The sequence below is a fragment of the Mycteria americana genome, chromosome Z (genome assembly GCF_035582795.1).
Source record: "Mycteria americana isolate JAX WOST 10 ecotype Jacksonville Zoo and Gardens chromosome Z, USCA_MyAme_1.0, whole genome shotgun sequence".
Taxonomy (NCBI): Eukaryota; Metazoa; Chordata; class Aves; order Ciconiiformes; family Ciconiidae; genus Mycteria; species Mycteria americana.
The window spans coordinates 73487250-73510459 of NC_134396.1; the positions used below are offsets into that span (position 1 = coordinate 73487250).

The following is a 23210-nucleotide window of genomic DNA, read 5'->3' on the forward strand; positions in this document are numbered from 1 at the left end:
GGCAACACCTTCAGACATACTGCCTGCATCCCTGGTCCCATGGGATTAGGAAGTAGTAACTTAAAATGGGACACATGCAGGCAAGGGTTTATTGGGGCAATCAGAGGAAAGGAAAACCTGTTTTATAAAAGGAGACCAAAAGAGCTTGTCTTGGTTACTCTGGCAAAACACAGCTGAGCAAGGATATAATTGCTCTCTATAAATACATCACAGAGTAAATGCCAGAGAAGAAAAAGACCATTTCAGCTAAAATTTAGGAACAGAACAAGTAGGGCCATAAATAAGTTTAAACTGGAAATTATTTTAAGCTGTAGAAAAACATCACAGTCTTCCTAAAGACATTTTAGCAGGGAGGAAAGAAAGACAGCTAGTTTTAAATCAGAACTTGCTTGCTCTATGAAAAACTGCCTGGCATGAAGGGGAACATGGATAGAAAAGGACTAGGTTATGACACAGGGGATCCCTTTTGTTTGTTCTTGTATACCTAGCTTTTGGCAAAGGCCTCAGTTTAAGTAGGTTAATCAATTCCTATTTCAAGCAGAAATTTTTTCTTTCCTTTTATGGCAGGTCCAAACTCTTCTGGCTACTGCTATTAATGATATGATCCAATATACTCAGACAGGGCTTCCTATTGCTCCAAATACAGCTACAAACATGCTCTCAGTAATACTCAGCACTGGCAGCAAAGCACCTTTCTCATCATTGGGACTTATGAGAGATACCTCAAAGCAGCTTTTAATATTCTGACTTGGTAATACTCCTGTAATTTCCTAAGTAGAGTCTATGCTTTACTTAACAACCCTGTTGTCCCTGATACAGATCATTAAATATCTGCAAATGAAATGGAGACACATGTGGCTGGCTTAATGGCCTGACTTTTGCAATGCTCAGTCATACGGAAGGTTTGGCTCTGCCTGCTGCAGTGGTTATGTGCAAAACGTGAAGATGACAGCTCTTACGTTCCAGAGGTGTGGTAGGGCAATGCAACCTTTCCACAATGCATTTTAGTTGTGATGCTTTTGAGATTTAGGATGACGTGAAAATAAAGGAAAATGGCAGTTCCATTTCCACTCTGGACCACTAAGAATGACTCAGGATGTTAAATTGAGAAAATAAAGAGAATTTCAACACATACTTGTAAATCAAAGATGTAATGTGAAATAGAATACAGGAGCTCCTCCAAACAGCCTATCGTGGCTTAACACCCTCATAGGGAAATAGTATAATGGTTTGAGTAAATTTCAGAAAATGTAAAATATAGAATTAAGATTAACTGAATAACATGCAACTGTTTGATAAAATCATAATGCAGAACATATCATGGTAAATAAAACTCTCTTAAGTTGTGTAAGCAAAACAGCTTGCAGAATATGCAGTTTAGTGCACGTAGTACAAGAACAAAAGTACATCGTATTTTAGATTCAGATATATTCAGATGTAGGAAGACATGACTGAAGAATCTATACCCAGGAAACACCTACATTCTGCATTACAAAATTAAGTAACATATAAGCATATATTAAGAAAAAGAATGTGTGGAAAGCCACAGACCGTACAGAGTTGAGCTTAGTATACACAAAGATAGACATTGTGAGAACAAAAGCCTAAGGACGGGTTTTAATTTGTTGAAATATGACATGAGACAGAAGACATTTTAAAAAAATCAATGTCATTGTTAATTGAACTGTTCTGACATTTAATTTGTCTGCCAGCAATATCTGCTGGCTTTTGGTCAGTCCTTCAGGTAGAGTAAACCTGTGCAGATTTCAGAAAAAAAAAAAAAAACATAGACCAAACAACAGTTTTCTTGACAACCTCTGAACTGGAAAACTCAGTTAACAAGGAAATTGTATTGATTTGGATTATGCCAGACAAGGCCGTATCCTTGCTTAGTCAGTAATAAGAATACGCGCAACACTGGTAGGCTGAAAATGAATGGGGTTTCAAAGATACATAAGTAGGATATCCAGTTTAAGTAAATGGCAGACAGATAGGATTCACATACTTTTTGCAAGTGCCACTCAACCAAGTTAATTACAGGGATCAGCATTTCTACAGGCATCCAGAATAAATGCAAGGCTTTTGTTTGTGCTTTAATGTCCTCAGGATTATGCAGGCTGTTTCAACTTCACAGACATAATTCCCAGTTCTCGAATAGCACTTGTCAGGGCTTTGAACACCCTCCAACCAGTGTTATCCAATCCACAGACTCACATCTGAAGCGAAGCTGTGCTTATGAGGCAGGGTTTGTCACACGGTGAAGGATGGTGGGAATCCTAGGAACAGTCATATGCTACAGAGAGGGGTCTCTTACAAAGATGTTGTAAACATGAGCCAGAGAAGGTCTGCACTATTCCTGCCCTTTTTTTTTTGAAAATATATTCTTTCCCTAAGCAATTACTGCAGGTGATCATTGGACACTGGACAAGGTTGACTTTCGCCTTGAAACAGCATAGCCCTTCTCATGCTCTTTTTTTCAGTTACGAAAGCTTCACGGATAGTTTCACACCAAGTACCTGTCCCAGAGACTAGACTGACAAACCGCTTGGGAGGACAACAGGAAAATTTCCATAGTAAGCTTCACTCACTGCAAATAGGAGTGTTGAAACTGGCCTGGGGTGAAGAATTGAAAAGCAATGGAAACAATGCATTACTCCTCTCCAAAATTGTCTGAGTGGAGGCTCCCTGCACCAAAGTGCTGCTAGTGGAAAAAGGACTAATTTTCTCTTTGGTGTGCTAATGGCAGGGGTTGTTGCTGCTAGCTTCCATTGCCCCATAGGGAAGATGAGAAAACAGAAGAAATGACTAAAGATTGCCCTGGAAAGCTGGTCTTTCTGCTCATTTCTTTTCAGATGCTCCACAGCCTGTATTATGGAATAATCATAATCTTTTTCCACACCACATGTAACATCACGTACCTTAAGTATTTGTCAGAGCATGAGAAATCTGTGCTAAGCATCAGCAAGGTTTACCATTTCCTTATTGCTTTTAGAAGGTAGGGTTGTGATTGTCAACTAGGACCACAAATTATCAAATAAATTAACTGAGATACTGGCTTCTACTTGAGCCAGCTTTCATCTCAGTGACTTGTAGAAATTTCCCAAGATACATAAACTGCAGAGCACACAGGGCATGGGACACTGTTCTAGGATCTCTCACTTACCAGCAGTTTCAGTCTTGTAGGGCAGCTCAGTTTCATTTGTTTCTCAGAGGCCAAATGCACAGATTCACTTATATCCAAATGTCAGGGTTCGCAGTCTAAATGCCATTCTCCAGGCTGTTTTGCCAGGGTAGGGTTTTTAAAGAGTAAAATAGCAGGGGTTAAAAAAGAGCCCAAAACACCCAAACCTATCCCTGTGAAGGCCTCCATAAACTAACCCTAACAGAGCTCCACCTCCCAGCCTGAGGGCTGCCAAACAAGAGACTGGGAGCTGTGCTAATCCCTAATTAAGTTTAATCTACACTAGAGAAGGTTTGTTGATTTAGCTAGATAGGTAGAGCAATGCTGACAGGTCAGTCCTAATGTAGGCATAGCTGTAGGAGGAAAAAAAGCCTCCAAGAGCATAATTGATAGCAGTTGGTGAGCAAAATGAGCTCTATTATAGAAAGCACAGGTTTCTTACACTTGCGCAACTACATGGATGGGACATGACACAGTGGACAAGTGACCTGTGGAGCAACTACAGACCCCGAGTCCTGCTCTCCTGTGGCCACAGCTGCCTTGCAGAAAGCCTGCGGTTTGCATGCCTGAACCAGCCCAGCAACTTGCCCCTGTTTTGGCCATGATGGCGTATCTGCTGTTGCAGTAGGGAACTGGAGGGCAGATGCTCTGCCTGAGCCACAACACGAAAAAAAAGTGAGACCTATCCTAGGTCCCCCATTGGACATATACAATGCTACATAGATATACACACATATTTATATATGTGTATATATGTATATGTACATGTACAAGTATATGTATATGTAAGTATGTATGGATGACCATTCAAACTCTGGCTCTTGAACATACTCTGATAAAACAAGATATGCTTTTAGCTGACGTGGTTGCACCAGTAAAAGCTGGTAAGATAAACCAGCATGCAGGAATTCTGTCATCCTCCTTCTAGAGATATCTACTTAAGACAAGGAGAGAAATTACCAAACACAAAATCTGCAGTAAAATAATTTGTCTCTCTTTTTAACTCTTGAAGCACCAAGACACATTATTATCTGATCTGAAAAAAGAATGACTACTTACGCAGTTATTATGGATCCCAGGCAGAAAGTGAATACTTATTCACAAACTACTAACTTGCTGTTCTCTGGGACTGGAAACTCACAAGATGGATTTGAGCAGGTCCCAGATGCAACCTCCATGCCCACCTCTCCTTCATACTTCTGTAATGGTTTATCTGTTTCTGAAATGGGTTATTCATGTACAACAGCTATTTTAACATTCTCACAGGGACTGCACATCCAAGGGGAGAAGAGTTTGTCATTTTAGGGGCCATAGCTAGTACTATAGCAAAAAGTAGTAAAGAAAATGTCACTGAAATTAGCAGAAGATTAAAAACCATGGTTTAATTGGCTGACACATGATAATAATCTTATAAAATACCCTTGTCTTTTGGTCAATTTGAGGAATGGATACTATTTAAAAAGTACTTTCATGAGCCTCAAAATGAAATAATCTGAAAAGCATAAATATAATAAATGAGCTTTTTAATAATCTAGTTTTGCTGGAAAAGCTGTAGACAGTAGAAATCTATTTCTAAAAAATCAGGTCATTGCTCTAATTAAATGTGACATAGACATAAAAGCACGCATATAAAGCCTGCATTTAATGAAGAACAATTTCACACCTCCAACATGCCACTAAAAGATGACACTACCTAGAGTTAATGCTTTTGAACCCTGCTATTTTCATCTGAAATTTACATGACACATCTTTTGAGGTATAGTAATGGATCTGTTCTATATAAATGTAGAGTAAGGACCATTTTCCTTGCACTTCTAGACTAACTTGCAGCATTTAGCTTTGATCTTTGTTGGTGTCAAGATGGAACAATTCCTGCCGTTAGCTACCAGAGGCATTTTACTCTTAGGGAGTCACAGTGTCTCAGATGTGCTGCAGGGAAAACCAATTAAAGAAATGTGATACTTTCTCTTCTATGGGAAGGGGAGAGCAATTGCAGCAAGAAAACAAGTTTTTTCTCCAAGAATGTGGGTGCGGAGCTGGGGGAGAGGAGAGGAACACTTTTTGGCTGAGCATCTGATTGGGACTTCAGTTCTAGGTGTGCTTTACACGGGTCACCCAAGGGAAGACAGCTCTTACTCAGCTGTAATGCAGCTCTAAATGCATAAATGCTATGCTAAGCAAAGCAGATTGTAGTCTAGACTTCGGCAGTGAGGGCAAAAGTACAACTGTAGGAAGGACTGCAGGTTCCCTGCTGAAACAAGTGGGAGAACAGGAGTGGAGAGTGAGTCAAGTCTAACATTCATACCCACAAATAGCCAGTCGACAGACCACTCTGCATAAGGCAGAGGGTGGTTGCAACAGATAGCATCTCTTGGGAGCAGAGTGAGAGCAAAAGGAGAAAACCAAAATCAGAGAAAGAACTGAGAATGTGCTGTGGCTGTGCACCATTCCTTACAGTTACTGTGTGAGTTAGTGGGTGACCTCTATTTTACAACTGGGACATCAAAGGCTGTAAAGCCAGATGCTATTTAAAAGCCGAGAAATTCCCTTCATTTTTACTATAAAAGGACTGGCACACATATTTTATGAAGGATTTCAAATTGGTCATAAGAAAAGAAAAAAAAAAGCCTTCAACACTAGTCCTCTACTGCAAACACTTCTGTTTAAATGTCTCAAATTAGATTTTGTTGGAAAAAAGATACTGGCACACTCATAATCTGACATACTTTCCATTATAAACTCATTTCTAGTGTAAACTCTGAATGTACAAGCTATAAATAGCACCTTGACTACAACATAGACTTTCATTGTGTGCTCTGAATTCAGAAACAATATTTGGGCTTTAGCCGATTTCTTTCTTTACAATTCTTCATCACTTCTACCTTTTATTTACTATTTATTTACCTTTTAATAACATTTTGTAAGAAACTTTTCCCATAATATTATTCAGACAGGAAATAAAAGATGTGTTTGCAGTGAAAGGCTTCACACTTGCTGCTCAGTGAGCAATAATACAGTGCAGTTCCTTGCTGTGCCATGGCATAACAAGCAGTAAATCCCAGGAAGAAAGAACATCCAGGACTCGATTTAATATCCTTCGATTTAATATCCATCCTCTCTGTGCTCACTTCAAACTTCTGTGACTGTTAAGCACCTTCACTTTGTCAGTCGATTATGATTTTAGCCAAAGTAATTTTTTTCTACCTTTCCTCAGAAGCCTTCTTTCTCTTCATGAAAAGTTTTAACCATTTTCTACTGTGCTTCCACCTGCATGTGCACCTTCAGCTTAAAAATTCTCCTTTCTTGTGTTCATATGGTAAGAAAATGAGAGAATAAAATCTAACTACCTAGCGTTTCCTAGGGCATCTAGAAATAGATCCTCTAGATGTTCTAAAATACCTAGAACAATGCTACTAGCTGGAAAAAAAAAGAAATACCTATGAAAAATGAACTAACCAAACAAAAAAAACTAAAGTAAGGTTTTCTAAAGTATATGAAGGTATTTGAGACTGCCGGTTTTTAATGTTTTACAATGATAAAGAAAAAGACAGTAATATCTGTGTAGGCACAGCTTCTATTTCATGGCCATCAGAAGAAAGGAAAAATGATCTAACTTTTGGGGGCTGGCAAAACAGAGTAGTGGGTACCGTCAAATACAAATATTGTTTGTTTTTTAGCATGCAAGAGGAGTGGTTAAACAACAGTGTCTATACTTCTTGGTCACCGAAGCAAAGGTTATTAATTTCACAAGAGACATCCACAGCTTACGGCAGTGATATGCTATAAATTCAGTATGCTATATTTTCAGCAGTGCAAGCTAGCTGAGGCAATATCCTGTCCTGAAAATGTTTTCTGGCAAAGTGTTCTTTGCTAGTCTGTTACTTGAGAATCATGGTGACTCTGTACAATATCTCTAAGCAGTGCACAGGATGCAGTCATTGCACAGACACTGTAAATGGAGTTTCTCACCATCTGTATATATTGGCATATTTAGGATCCTCTGCATAATGGATGTGTACAAACAAGCAAAACTCCTAAGATTTCTCTTTGCTTTGAAACTGCCAAATGTCATCCAGAACATAAGATTTTATTTAAAAAAAATTAAAAAATAATTTTAACTTCACCTCCACTTTTACCAAATGACTCAATGGTAGTTGCCATCTTTGCTATGCAATTTAAGATGTAGGGATGAAATGTGATTTGTAAGAACTAAGTATTATTTTCATGGTTCTGAAGAAAACCTTCTGAATATGAGCTCATGGCAAGCAGCTCCATGGTTCCTAGCTGAACCTGCAGTATTCTGCCTAGAACGGTATCTCTCAGAGGGGCCCACAGCTCCTATTTGTTTCAAAGAGGTATAAGTATAATGTGATAAGTGTAGCAATTACTATTTAAATACAACACAATTAATGCTTTCCTGGGTAACAGCTTTAGCAGAAATACTCAGCTAGTTTGCCTACGTCAACTACTGCAAACAGGTGATGGGCAGATACAAACTGCTGAGAGATACGGGGTTAAACCTCTGGGCCTTCCATGTGCCACTTCTGCCACATTGCTACGGCAGGTATCATATCTACTCACAATGGGGATAGCACTAGACGTCACACTTCTTAAAGCATCATTTACTGCTGTTTGCTCAAGTTCATGTTGGCTTTCCTGAAACTCCAAGGTCATAAATGTCCTCTCCCACATGCTAAAACCTTGAATACCCTAAATTCTCTAAAATCCCTGATATCTTCTTATGCAATAAATACTTAGCTTAAAATGTAAGCATGGTGTATAGAAACCAGTTTTAATATCAAAGTATCTTGGGAGTGCACTTAATGGTGTGTAAAATGGTGCCCTGGCCCAAGGCTCCTTATGAAATAAATACACACAAGATGTGCTGCACTGACTGGGCTGAATAAGAGGAGAATAGAGGAAGATTTGACATGGGCAATGTGAGATGCATTTCTAATGCAGTGGTTAAAGAGTCAAGCCTCTTTGATACGTATGCTATCAAAGGTGGCTCAGGGCATCTTATGCAAACAGGCAGTTGCTAGGACTACTGGAATAGGTAGGCATGATCTCACTACGTTGTTTGCCTGTGCCAGAATCCAAGGGAAAGGCTGATGCTCACCCACTTTGGAGAGTGAGAGGAACAATGGATGTTACTGGTGTGAGAAGGGCAGCTGCACCCGCCCAGGCACAGCAGTTGCTCTCCCTGTTGCTGCTTTCCACCCAGTGGCCAGGGGAGAGGTCTCCATACCTCTCTCGCTCTGCATTCTGCTCCAGCTCTGTCTGCCTCCCATCCTTGCCCCGTGGCAAAAGATGCTTGATGAAGAAAAGGCCTGAACCCTCCTCCTTGGAATTACAAAATTCAGTGTCTCCTTTGTGGTGGCAAACATTCATGACTAAGACGTCAGGAACCAAAATGTGACCTTTATTTTGTGACATCTTTATCAAGCACATACCCCCAGAAATATAATCAGGAAATCAGCAGAGCAAGGATTGACGTGCTGGCTGAGAGTCAACCCAAGGGCCTGGACACGTGTTAGCTGGTCAGACCCATGGCACTGTTTGCCAAAGAGGTTTTGTGAAGGGAACACTGCTTGAGAGAAGACTGATGGCACAGTCCTGCCCAAGCCTACAGCTCAACATGGGGTTTGCAACCTGTCATTGCCTAAGAAGTAGCATGGCTAGACGAGGACTTACCAGTGCAACAGGAAGCTTGGCTTCCCAAGTTTCGCTTTCTCAAACTTCAATTAGCCACCTTCTAACGCTTTGACACAGAGAAGATCACATAGGCTGAGAAGATCATGTATGCTGATAACCGAATCCTTCCTTCCATGGAGGAATAAAACCTTTAGGACAGTAGCAAACCATCTAACCCAAGGAGCTGGGATGGAATACAAGACATATTGACATGACAGATAATGTTGTTGGCCAGCATATAAAATAATTTTACCTGCTTTGGATATGCAGTAAGAAATGCCTAAAAGTATTCCCATTAAGTCTACAGATTTATAAATTAATCATTTCAGAAGCTATATATACTTTAAAGGGAGGATGAAGTCAGAAAATCAAAAGGAATATTATTGGCCTTTGAGTCAATGAGCCAGAAGACATTAGCATATGCAATCTTTATTGTAATTATTTAACATTTTTCAGGCTGCTATATTAACCTTTGGAGAAGTAAACAATGGAAAGTTACATGACTATTTTCAACAAAGCATGAGCCAGAACTGCCTTTTTTGTCTTCTTCCTATGAAATGATAACTCATTGCTCAAAGCATTTTGACCAGATTTTTATTTGCCTTCTACTTGTGTAGACATTTATATCTTCGTAAAGTAAATGCACAGCATTCACATAAAATATATCTTAAACCAGGTGAATAATGGGGGTTGTCTTGCATTGAAAAAGGTGCACAAATTTCCATATATAATTTCTATTACTATATGTATTTTTTTTAGTTTTAATTTTGATCACTAAAATGTGTATAGATATAAGTGACAAGCTGTATGAATTTTTTGTAGGTTTTTTTGTTGTTGTTTCCATATCTTTTCTGTGTAGTTCATTGTATTTTTTCTAGAAGCAAATAGAAAAATGTCTGGGGCAGATGACTTTTTTCTAAACTATACAATTCCCAGTACTCTCAAGCTATCTAAATTCTTTTCTTTACCTACACTCCCATTTTCATCTTCTGACTTTCTTGCAGTCTTTAACGTTCAGGCATCTCTTCTTTATTTGGAACAATGACTATTTGAAGTACTACAGAAGATGACAGCCCCAAGCAATACAAGTGCTGAGAACTATTCCAGCTTCTAGAGGAATTGTTGTTTTGGGCTCAGCGACTAGCTTGCTGTGATTCAGTGTTGCACGAAAGCTCATAAACCCCTTTGGAACCATGAGTTTAGCATAAAAACAATGAAGTCGTATCAAGTGAGCAACGCTCGATGATATAGATGTACTCTCCATGCAGTTCCTCCGAATTTCCTTCATTATAGTCCCTTCCAAAGCCATTGGAGATGGTCAGGATTAGATGGGCTTGCATGAAGGCAGATACACACTTTCTGGAATAGTGTCACAAGAAGAAATATGTATGGCACTGAGCTAGAGGTAATAATATGCCTTGCTTGACGGAACTGGTTGCACAGCCACATTTTATAGGTGGCTCTATACCACTACCAGATAAAGTGATGAGGTTGCCTACATTAATACCTGCATCTTCATACCATCCCCCTGAAGAGGGGAAGTTTTATCATCCCATTTTTATAGATGGAGGAATGAAGGACTAAGAGCTCCCAACTTATTCAAGGTCATGCAGGGACTTAAGTCTGAGCAGGGAACTGAAACTATGCTTCTCAAGCAAAAGTAAAATATCTTTACAGTAAAATGTCTTTTTAGTAATACTAATACTTTCTTCCCTATTGCAAGTAATACATAATTAAAAGATAACAATTAATATCTCTTTTCAGATGCCTCAATCTCAAATTGATATTGTGTAATGTTCTCTCTGCTAGTACAGCAACCACAGTTCTTCCCTTCAAACAGCAAGGAGTTAAGATGGCAATACTGATTCCCTGTAAGTCCTTTCTGGGCACTCCATTATGCACTGAGAAATTCTCAGTCTCAGTGGCAGGGACATATAAGCACTAAGGTGCTGGTCTTCAGATTTTCAATAAAGTTGCCTGACTTGTAATCATACTGGAATTCCTGCAGCAGTGAAATGATAAACTGTATTAGAAGGATACAGCAACCACTAACTTATCCCTAATGGTCTATTTTGTGCCTATGGACCTTTGGCTATCCTCTACTGTGATTTTATTTCAGAATGAGGAAAGCAAAGGTCAGAATCATAGGCCAATCTGTTGGTTCATTCCTCACTGTCCAAGCAATACACTATATGGAATATATTTGAAGTCATTTTGAGATGAAAGATAATACTTCAAAAGGCTTTTCTAGCACTGAATCAACCATGAAGTACCCATAGCTTCCTGAGTCAATCTAAAGATGCTGATCAGTTTAGTGCTGAAGAATTGCATTAAAGGTCAAAGCCAAGAGCAATTAAGGGCTGCATGATAGGAAATTGAAGAGTCAGTTGGGAAACATAGTGTAAATGAGCCTCATGTTTTCTGTATGCTGCCTTTCTTTGCTTCCTTCTCTAGATTCAGCTAAACACAGTTTTAAGAGGACTGTTCAACATTTGACAGCCGTAGTTACCGTGCACAGAAGGGGTGAGCATCCTCTTCACACCTCTCTGTTCTTGTCTGAGGAAAAGCAATATTGCAATTTTGATATTTTTTACTCTTTCTTTCCTATTATTTTTGCCCTTCTTCCTCTTTCCTTGAATGGCATTGGAAAATGCTGCTTAGAGTGGAGGTTTGGCATCATTTTGTAATATCTTGTCCTTCTTTATTCTTGTGCTTTTGTATATCCAAGCAGCCAAGAAAGAATCCATAGCCCTTTTTAGCTAAAATCAATGGCTCTTTTTCTCTTCAGTACCATGAGTCTAGACGATACATGAGCAAGTATGAATTTGACTGTAGGAGTCTAGTCTGACTGCCCTGCTCAAGCAGGGTCAGGTAGAGCCAATTGGTCAGGGCTGTGTCCTCTTGGGTTTGGACTGTCTCCAAGAATGGAGACACTTCCACCATCTCAGGGCAACCTATTCCAGTGTCCAATCACCCTCTCAGTTTTCTCTCATGTTTAAATAGAATTTCTTGTATTTCTTTGTGGGTCCCTTGCCTCCTGTTGGTGTTATTAGGCACCACTGAGATGAGAAGGTCCCTTTCACTCTCACTGAGCCCAGGATACAGAGAATTGCTAGACCAAATCATGTGGTTAGGACTCTCTAATTTACTTCTGCAGTTCACATATTCAAGCTTTCCATTTTAAGTACAAAGACTAAAAAGACTTTTCTTAGTGGGAGTCAAGACTCTTATCTAATATTATGACTTTAAAACTGATGACCTAATAAAACAAACCCACAAAATGTTATCAGAATTGCAAGAGTTGACTGTTATGCTTTCTAGGCCACCTGCCATATTTAAGCTTCCATGACAGAGAAATATGAACCAAATTCTCCTTGAGGTAAGCCCACATGTATTTCTTTGTGCTACATTGTCCTTACTGAAGTCCGGGAAGAGCTTATAGCGAACCAGAATTGCCTTTTACATTTTTTTCAGATCTGCAAGATTTCCTAAATTGACAATACCCGTCCTAAAAACATGGGAATAAAAAGTTGAAGCTGTTGACCAGCAGAGTGTTTAATTTGTCCTTTTGTTCATATTTATTTGCACATTGCACAGTAACTGAACTTGCAAACCTTTAATTGCAGAAGAAGAGGCGTATTCTTGCTTCTGGTTTTCCTCTAGACTACAAAGGCTATCTATAAATTTCCCTGAAGTAGACACAATATGACTGTGACTCCGTTGCCAAGAGAGCCATTGCTCATAGGTGGCGTTTATGTGGACTTAGAAGAAAGCCAAAATTTTCTGAACCAAGATCCTGGATTTCTAATGACTTTGGGCCATAGTTTAGGGCATATTCGAGCCTGATATAAGAAATATGGTAAATTGGCTATTTGGTATCAAAGAAACTCAAAGACAGTGTGCTTCCACATTGGAGACCCCCATCTGCCTCTCTTTACATATATTACAGTGAGCTCTTGCCCTCCGACATGTGGGCTCCATTACTACACTACATCTGTAAGATTTTATTTAACTTTTATGTGAGAAACTCAATATAAACTGGACAGTTGGTACTAATATATATATATAAAAAGGCATAAAAGCTGTAAATCATAGTTCCATGGCAGTTTCTGGAGGAATAAAAAAAATAAATAAAAGTGAGTCATTGAATATCATTGTCTGCAGAAGGAGGGTTGTTTTCTGAGATGACTATTTTGCAAAATGCAAGTCACAGAAATAAATATAGATTCACTCAAACTCATAATCAACTAGAAATAAAAAGTCACATTTCCCCAATATAATGTCAGAAGAAGGCTGAAGTGCAAACAAACAAATAGCAGTAATTCAGTAATGGTGCAGTCCTGACCAACATTCCTCAGATAAAATAACAGAATCTGCATCAATCATCAGATGCGCCAAAAATAAGTCACCCTCACAACATGACTTGACAGGATCTATGTCTCCTGGTCTGGAAATAAATGTTTGTGCTTTCCCTTGACACTTACAGTGCTTTCCATAAATGTGGTAGCTTTAATCTTCTGATAGATGACCATTATTCCTTGGCAATGTTCTGCTCAAGTGACATTATCTTATAATTCTCTGCATATTTTTTTTCTGCCTGATAGTTCTCGAAAAACAGTAAATCTAAAGTTTCTATCAACTTGATACCTAAAATGAATCACTCAGTGTAGTGATATGCATAGGTGAGGATGCTTCTTTCATCTCAGATTTGCAGTACATGATTAAAAATAAGTAATTCTCAAGCTCCATTTATCCAAATGATATTTGAAGCCAGACTGGACTCAACTGTATCTGCAAAGATCACGTATTTGAATTATTACATTCAAGAACGAAGAGTTATCTTCATGAGCGACAAACGGTGAAAACTCATTAACCTCTTTAGATTTTGTTAAACACTCTTCTGCTTGTTTAGATGCTGAAGCAAGTCATAATTTTCAAAAGTATTTCTCCCAAACAAAACTATATAATTCAGTAGAATTGTAGAAAAGCTGTCCAACAGAGAACCAAAAGGAGTCACCACCTTCATACTTCTATCTATTTTGTCTAACGTGGTATTGAAAACTGAAACAATGGGACTTCACAGGCTTTCCCGGCACCTATGCCTGAGCTTTCTCATCTTTTAAAAAACCTCTTTCTCCAGTCTTTCTTCCTGCAACGTGCACCCAATACTTCTCCTTTTCTCTGCTACAGACACAAGGAGCAGATGATTTACTCTCTTTGTAGCATCTTTTTATGATTTAAAGACTATTATTATGCCTGTCCTTCAGTGTATTCATTTTTAGGCTAGGCTAGGTTAGGTTTTTAGTTGGTTCCTCCAACTCATGCTTTCTAAATTATCATTTTTATTATTTTCCTTATGACTTTCTTTAGCTGGTCTATACAGTTCTCAAAATGCAGTACCTTGCACCAGAACAAGCTCAAATGAGATGTCAAACCTTACTCATCTTTGTAGATTGTTTTCTATCTGCCTCAGTTTACCACTTTCTATTTGTTGAAAAGATTTTTTTCCATTTTTTTCTCCAGTTAGGCAAGAACATTTTAACTTCAAAGCATAGCTTCCAAAATAATTCCATCTCTCCCTATTTTGTGTTTTCTAAAAACATATTTAGCATACCTTTAGCATATTTAGCATCTTAAGCATATTTTCTATTCCATTATCCAAGTTACTAATGAAAATATTGAAGGGTACCAAAGTTGACCCACCCTGGCAAAATCCCAATTGATATGTGCTTCTGTTTTCACAGTGAGCTATTGATTTCCCAACCAGTTTTGAAAACGTTACACTAGTTTTATCAAGACAATATCTTCCTAGCTTGCTTATGAAGATGTTATATATGCCACTATCATTCTCCCATCCGACTGAGGAATGCCCTACTGGATTTGAAAATTTTTCTTATTGTCTGATTTGATCAGAGTGGAACATACATAAAAATGCAGATGCAATCAGATATGGAGGTTGCTTTGGAAAAATGTAATAGTTGCATGTTTCTCTTAGCCTGCTTATGGGGGAAAACAGAATGAAATGCCTGGAAACTGGATGCAACAACACATTCATTGCCTAAAAGACCAGATGTTGGTATTAAAGAGAACCATTCAGACACATTGACAAATGTTTTATTATTCTTTTGATCTACTTGGAGAGATTCTTGGTTAAAAACTGCATTTTTTCCTGCTGGATTTCCCAGGACATATCATTGTTTATTTAATTGCACAGCACCTTTGGCTCCTGTACAGACATTCTACTTCTACCTGCTCTTTTCTGCTTTTTATGTTGTCTGAATGAGACCAGCATGTCACACATCTGGAGTGCAACTGTTTTTTCTCTGGCACATGGTTTACAGGCTCAAAGGAGCTGTGTCGAAACCCCTGCAGCAGCCAAGTGCTTCTACTGTCTCCTACTACGTGCTCCCTTATGCATGGGGCATAAGGGACCAGGCCACTTCAAACCAGCACAGGGAGCAGTCACATCAGTGTGCCATACCAGGCACCAGCTACTGGGTAAATGACTCTGAACATGGTGCCTCTTACCCTGGCACTCAAACATGTTGATAGCCTACTCCTTTAGCAAAAGCTAAAGCTAATCTATTGACTTCTGTTTCTTTTCTCATTTGCAACAACATTTGAGAGAACAGACCTGCAGTACAATGTGGCCAGATTATAATCTGGTTTACTAAGCCTTTTAATCAATATTTAAGAGTAAAATGATACTAGTCTGTAGTTATCTTTATCTATAATAACAGCTGAATTACCATCCTCTCTATTCACTGTTTCAGCTGGGCAAAATCCAGAAAATGTTTGAGAGATCAACATCTGTACTGTCTCTCAGTGGTTCTTGGCTCACAGAGATGACCATTAAGATCAAAACAGCGTGACATGATATACGTGGCCAGACACACAACCACATGCACAACCAAATACACAGTCACTGCATTAATACAGTTTTTAGAATCGTTTAGGTTGGAAACGACCTTTAAGATTGAGTCCAACTGTAGTTTATTTCAGTACACCAGTTAAATGTGTTCTAATCAAATCAAAGAATTAATATAGCAACATCTGAACAAAAACCCAAAACAAACAAAAAAAATCTGCCTGCCTGCTTGACTTGCTAATAAAACCTGAATCACACTTTGTACACCTATTTTAAATCTACATGATCAAAGCTATTAAAGAAACAAGTTACAAAGACTCAGCAAAACTTGACATTTTGCTTCAGACATTTGGAAATCCGGAAACATAGTTTATCTGAAAATAACATGTGCTCATTAATCTTTCAGGTTATGCATGAAATTAAAAATGCAAGAGCTTCACTACTGCACGTACAGCATCTCTGGTGTTAGAAAATGAGAGCAAATTACCTTAGGCAATAAGCAGTGCGTATCAGAAGGTGGCAGCATCGTTATGGTCTGCTGTAGTTGCAACACACGTGTCACTGCAATTTCAGTAAAAGAACTACCGCACCTACTGTAACATTATTTTTCTCCGATATGGTTCTCATAAATCTCTTGGTTGGGCCCAACACTATAAAGTTTTCACAGCTATTACAAAACAGGAAAATTTGCAACGTGCTTTTCCCATTTCTAGGCAGTATTTTTGTATGTGACTCAGTGCTGGGTTTTCCTTTTGCTTGAAAAATATGTTTATGGAAAAAAACAACCACCGCATAGATATTTTGGGGCGTAGCATGTATTTTCTCAAATATTAATAAAGAGATGAGTAGTTACTCCGTTTCAACTGGAGAGTCTAGGAAGTCATTTTAGCAATGAAAGTTTTTTTCCTACATTAAACATGTACTACTTCTACACGGAGATTCCATAGGTGCAGGTCTTGATTCTTTTACTCTTTGTAAATGTGCACAGTTTTACTTAACACTTTATTGACATCACTGAGGAACTTATGTCTATAAAGCTAAACAGATTTGCAGGTTAGGAGCTTTATTTATTGCTATCACACACAGCCATGTGCGATATTATGGATGCCATTCTGCAAATAGATGAATAGTTTTATTCATTGAGGAATGAGTTTCTATTGATTTCACTGAATTACTAATATAAGTAAAGTTGCTTATACATTGTTTTGCTGCATCAGAATCTCACAGCGCAGTGGTACTGTACCATGCCTTTTGTGTATATGATCTTCCAAAATGGAAGTGCCAAGCAGTGATAGCCACTAACTAGTGGAATAATGAATCACCAGTTCTAAAACAATGGAGGGTAATAGTCTGTATGCTAAAGACTGCAAACCAACAGCAGCGTGCCATTTTACACAATCAATTTTCAATCACCAGGCTCCAAAAAATAAATTACACATTCTAATAGGGCATGTGAGCATATATATATGTATTTATAAACACACATACATATACATAGGCATAGATGCACACAGACTGCCTCTTCTCTATGCGTATAGGCACTACTGTAGGAAAAGAATTCTGCATGTAAAGAAATGTTAATCACAAAAGATGTTGGTATACTTCATGGTATAATGCACTAATACTTATTGATACACTTTAGATTATGAGTTACCAGGTACCATGACATAAGCAGTGTAAATTAACATGATATGGCATGCAAAAAACCCCAAACAAACCCAAACTTAATACTCCACTTGCAAAAGTACAGACCAAAAGTGATCAAACCCAAATTTGAACTACCTCTAAGTAACTTTTCCTTCGTTTCGCCCTGGAGTAGTTGGAAACATTTGTCAGAAATCTAAGTAGTAGAAAACAAACGCATTTCTAACCTAACCCGTCTCCATTGCCCATATGTTCCTTGTAGGCTGCAAGCATTTAAAGTAATTAGGAAATATTATTAATGGAAAGCTGTCTCAAGATAATGGTCTTCTGCTATCAGACAAATGCCAAGATGACATTTTTTTGAAGCAAGAGGCATATATCCAGGGACATTCTTCTGGTCTCGTGATTTTATTTCTATTATGTCAGAGAATTAACGATGTAGATTCTGCCATAATATCTGATGTGCCCTGCTCTAAGAAATGGTGGTGACTCTGTCCCAGTGACACTAGTGGAAAGCTTTGTCTGGGGAGAGACTATGTGGCCTTGCAAAGACTCTCATTAATACAGTTTGGGTTTGATTCCATTAGCAGCTCTTGTGATTCACAGTACCAGGCACTAAAAAGAAAGGTAGCCACCTATGAAGCATAGCATCAAATCAATTAGCCCATTTGTTCCTGTGGTATTTTACTTCCCTAGACTTTAATCTGTAAACTTTGCCTGATTAATGGAAAGGCAGACTTCCTTCTCATTTTAGGCATTAACTCATGCATCATGTTAACAACCTCCTATGGTAACATTTCATATAACTCCTGAGAAAAGTTTTTGAAGTAGTCAGTGCAGATTACTGCTCTGTGACTTCTTAATGCATGTTTTAAATGTTTGTTTTCAGAGCCATTGATCATGTTCAAGATTTCCATTCTGTTACTAATTAAAAGGAAACAAAAAAAAAGTGTTTTCAAAGCTACATGAATGAGAACACACAGAAATTGTTTGTTCTGCTAAGTGTGATGTTGCCATTTGAATTACTGTTCAGCTGTTCAGACAGTGATGAAAATCAGGAGGAAGAGAAGCACAGGGAGCTTGACTTTGCCCAGTGTTTTAATACTTCTTTGCTCCAGTAGCCATTGTGGCACTTACTTGAAAAATGTAGGATCAGAACCATAGATTCATCACTTGGTTTAGGTGCCTAGGAGATGGCTGCAGTGAAAGCTGTGATGATGGCGAAATTTTAAAAAAGCTTAGTAAGTAGAAGCATGTAAGCTGGTCACATAGCATAAACAGTCACAAAGTATATCCAGATTGATGTATGCCTGCTTAAAACCTTGTCATTTCATGGGATCCTTCAGAGCTATGAGAGTTGACAGCACCTGAACATCTACTACTGAATAAGCAATCCAGTGGACCAAAAAGCAATTTTCCTTTCCCTAATAAAGAGAAAGGACAGTCCAAGCACTAAGCGTGTGTGAGGTCTGAGGAAGGCGGAGATAAATGACATGCACAGAAAAAGAAGATGGAGAGGGTTTATGACCTTTTATTAGCCATCAGAAATAATTTGACATTTTCTTTGTCTATGCCTATCATTGACAAAATATTCAGGGACAAAACAAAAGGGGATTTAACAAAAGCACATCCTACATGACAAAGGAATTTTGGAAGGAGCTTTGAAATCCTTACTGCTGAACATAGCTTCTCCTGCCGCAATATTTGTACAGAAATCTCTTCACTTTTACAGTAACGGTTCAGTATGCCAAACTAAGTGTTAATTTGTGGCTATTTCTTACTGAAGAATGTAACAAGTCTTTGGAAATAGATATTAATGGCAAATCACGTTAAATAAAAGCTGAACTGATTTTTATCAGATCTAACAGGCACTTAAAAAGCAGAAAGAACCTCCCCTAAAAAATCTAAGAAAGGAAAAAAAAACCCTAGCTGATAGTTTTTAATGGTAAAACCGAATAAAACTAACCACTTACAGTTAAGTTGCACCTGGATTCGCTACAGATGTTCTGAATAAAAGAAAAATCTTTTGAAAGACTGTCTCCAATATCCACTAGGTGGCATGCAGTGACCATGTTTAGGTCATCTTATCTCCACAAAACCTCCCATTCATACAGCAGATAAAGAACTGCATTATTAATTTATACCACTGCATCCACTCTACACCTAATATTTGTTTAGCCAGCTGTTTCCTCTAATCCTCCTTAAACACCATTGATTGAAATCCTAAGTATATTCAGACTTTTTTTTACCCCAAAGAACATTTTGTTACCTACAAGTTACAAGCTACCTTTTCAAGCGCAGTACTGTATACTACAGTTACTAACAGTGGAGACAGAATGTCTAATACTTCCTCAGAAGCAACAGAAGCAGCTTGTCATATGAAAATAATTTTTTTTCTAAAACTTTTCATTTTCAGAGAGTTTTAAGTAATGAAATATACTGTCAGGTTTACAACAAAACAGAAATGCAAAGTATTTCAACTTCCAAGGATAGTTTAACTACTGCTTCAATGACAAGGCAAATGAAAAGCAGAAAATACTAATTTCAGTTCTCACACTTTAATCCTTGCAGTGAATTGGAAAACTCTGAATATATTTAAACATAAGCAATTGCAAAGTCACTCTTCATCTGAAGATCTCAAAACACTTTTTAAAGGTTGGTCAATATTATTTCCAGATTTTTACTGAGGGGCAAGGAGGTTAAGTGACTTGATTAAGTAAGTATTGATAACAGTTCTTTGGCTCCTGACTGTGAACAATAGTGGACAAAAATATTTCTTTTAGTCACATATCAGCATAAAATCAGGGAGGCTGGGGACCTGCAATAGAAAATACTCTTCTCATCCGTTTAAAAACTGTAAAAACAAAGGTGCACAGCAGCATGCCACAGAAACCCTGCACCCTTTTCTGAAACCTCTCCCCACCCAGCCCCAAGCCTTTGTACTACTTTACAGTTTTTTCAGTAGCTGCTAGTTGTTTTAACCATGCTAACCAAAAATGAGAGGAAACTGAACCCACTAGGTTTATAATGAAAGGATGCTTTGCTGTGAATTACACTGTCAGTCATGTCTCTGAAGAGGACGTTGCTGTGGATAACACTTTTCTTCATAATGACACAGGGCTTTTTTCCCTTTCTTATTGGAATCTGCTTATACATTCAGGAATCTTATTAGGAAGACAGGCCTTTTGGCACAATTTCAGTGCAAACCAGCAGTGTCTTGATTATTACATTGACATTTTTTTTTATTTAACTTGAAAAAGCTGCTCTCTACAAAATTGTTTTTCCCATTTTGCTTTAAGTGTTATGTTGAAAAGTATCACAAATTAATCTTTTTTTCTTTCTTTCTGTTCCTTCCTGCATTCTTCGTTCTTCCCTTTCCCCTTGTCACTAAATGTAATACAGGTAAGTACATATGGGTTGGAGTCTCAAATAATGCATTCAGAGCAAGTCCACTTAGCTATGCTTTACAGGAGTTGAAGATCTGCCTCCATTAGATATGAAAAAACAAAGAAGGCATGAGCTGTCTCTTTGTAGCACGAGGATTTGGCATTCTGTGTGACATGCCTTGGCATGAGACTGCTGATTCCTGGTTCCCTCTCCACAGGAGCTGATAATAATTTTCCTGTTTATGATACATTTCTCCACGTGCTGAAAATACTCTGTCTCTAGAAACAGTGTCTATTGAGGGGGTGTGTATCCAGTTACACAGCCTCAGTGCATCTACATTTTCAGCTACCACATCATACATATTCCTAACAATATTTTCTTAACAAAACAATAGGAATCTTTCCAGATTGCTTCTTTTCACCTTTAGGCACTAAACCAGTCTTGCTAGCCATTAATACAAACTCATTGCTGTTAACAATCTACATGATTCTCTTGTACACATTGCCAGGCTCCCAGAGTCTCCTGAAGGTGCTATATCAGTTACATGACATCACACAGCAACATATATGGCAATATTTTCTGCCCTGAAAGATCCTAGCAGTAATGAATCCCCTTTCTAATGATATACAATAGCAATAAACCTCCTTAATTCAAACATGCAACTGCTTTCCAACCCTTTATATAGAAACCTACCACACAAGTAGTTTTGCCATGAAAAGCATTTTGAATGACACCTTTATATGTATTTGACTCCCAAAAACAAATAAACTGCCAGTAAAATGATACAGTTATCATAGCCATGGACCAGCTAATGTGCAGCTACACATTCAAAATGCTGTCGCATCCTAACTTTCTTGGTCAGTGGAGACGATACAGAAACCTATACCAGATGTTATTCAGCCTTTCTCTGACAATAAATTGCCAAATATGACATCAGTATGTAATTTGTCTCATCAAAATCTTTTTCCTTCTAACTGGATGGTCAGTACTTTATGCAAATCTACTTCCAGCCCTTGAAATTCTTGCTGTCTACTGTCCTCCTTTTCCTACGTTCTAAAAACTTCTAAAAGCATCTGACTGGATGGAGACATCCCTCCAGAAAGACAAATCTCTTTGAAATGTATAATCCCATAGGAGGAAGCCACAGAGCAGAAGTATACAACTTTTGTCTTTCAGACAGAATCTGCAGTTGCAATATGATCTCTCCTTTGGTAACACAGAGCACTTAAAAGTCAAACACATTGAAGTTAGCCAGTTTCAATCTGTCTTTCGCCCTCACCCCCCGCCTCAGCTGCCAAATTAGATCGCTTGAAAAATCCCCTCAGTGCAGCCCTGGAGCTGATGCCACAGACGTTGCTTACTGGATCCCCATCCGACTTAAGAGAAATAAAGGAGTAAAAATCTTTCGCAAAAGTTTGATTATTTTTTTTACCTTGCGCAGAGCTCCCGAGTCGAGATGCTCTCAGAACTCTCCAGCAGTTTGAAACAGAGGACAGCGAAGTGCGGAGGAAGTTTTGGTGCTCACCTTAAGTCAGTGTGTGCGTGTGTGTGCCTATGTCCCGAATGTCTCTTTGTGGCTCTGGGTGGCAGAGGACCTGATTCAGGGAAGAGAGAGCCACTTTCTCACCGAGAGGAAAAGAAAAGCAACACGTCATGAGTTAAGTACGCCTCCAAGATGTCTTAATTACAGCTCAACGTGCTTTCCATTCAGACCCCAGGAATGAGAGGAAAAAATAAACCCACACACGCGGTTTCTCTCTCACACACACCCACACCCACCCACCCAAGCACGCTGCCCTGTCCCTCCAGGTCCCTGTCCTCGCCCCTTAGGTCCTGCCCTCCCAGATCCGCGCCTAAAAAAGCCTCTCGCAACGCACGCAACTCCCGAGCTAAAAACTACGCGGGGCTAAAAAAAAAAAAAAAAAAAAGGGAGGGAAGAAAAAAAAAAAGAAAAGTTGGTAGTGTTCCTCGTGAAGGAATCATTGAATTTAGGGACTTAGGGTGTGTGACACCCTGAGAAACATGATACTTCTGACCACTTGCCTCTGCTCGCTCCCAGCCCCCGCTCCTTATTTACCCCCACCCTATCATTAACTCTGAGGGTGGGAACGTGGTTTCAGATGGGGAGAAAGTGATGCATGAAAGGCGGGGGGTGTGTAGCGGGGTGGAAACAGCTGGACCTAACAGGATCCTGTTGTGTTTCTGTTTTGCCCCCAACTTCCAATTGAATTATTAATCCAGGAAAAAAGCCCAGCTTCTCTTATTACACCCCAAACACAGAACACGCCTTGCTCATGGCACCGGCATCACTAAACCCTTAAGTCAGGCAACTGTTGACCCCAAGTCTTTATGCAATTTCTAAACACCACCTTGGGCCAAAGTGCTCCTCCAGTATCAAAAATCTCTGGATTATGGTGCATTTCACATCAGGAGACA

The 23210-nt window shown here is 38.8% G+C and overlaps 1 protein-coding gene across 3 annotated transcripts in view; it reads right to left on the reverse strand.

Annotated features, from left to right (window-relative positions):
• The window catches only part of HAPLN1 (hyaluronan and proteoglycan link protein 1), a 67268-nt gene extending 44750 nt beyond the window's left edge, over positions 1-22518 (reverse strand). For 2 of the 3 annotated variants that reach the window (XM_075527492.1, XM_075527490.1), the window contains exon 1: positions 22207-22518. The gene's annotated coding sequence lies outside the window, so the exon portion shown is untranslated. The remainder of the gene's footprint in view (positions 1-22206) is intronic. The other variant, XM_075527491.1, reaches the window with a different exon arrangement.
• Positions 22519-23210: the final 692 nt, after the last annotated feature.